The following is a 210-nucleotide window of genomic DNA, read 5'->3' as shown; positions in this document are numbered from 1 at the left end:
GAACTCTCTTTTTCATGTGAGTCCACCCAAACCGAATCATTGCCCACAAAAGCCACTCGTTCAAGTAGAAACTTGAAACCAACCCCAAAACCGAAAGGAAATAAAAATGAAACAGAATAATATTATTTTAACAACTTAAAATTATCAAACAACTTTAAGATGAGTAACAAAATAGTGGATTGAGAGAAAATATACCTTGCCACACAAAAT

This window comes from Arachis ipaensis, chromosome B04, assembly GCF_000816755.2.
Source record: "Arachis ipaensis cultivar K30076 chromosome B04, Araip1.1, whole genome shotgun sequence".
Classification (NCBI taxonomy): domain Eukaryota; kingdom Viridiplantae; phylum Streptophyta; class Magnoliopsida; order Fabales; family Fabaceae; genus Arachis; species Arachis ipaensis.
Note: the sequence above shows the minus strand (reverse complement) of the source record.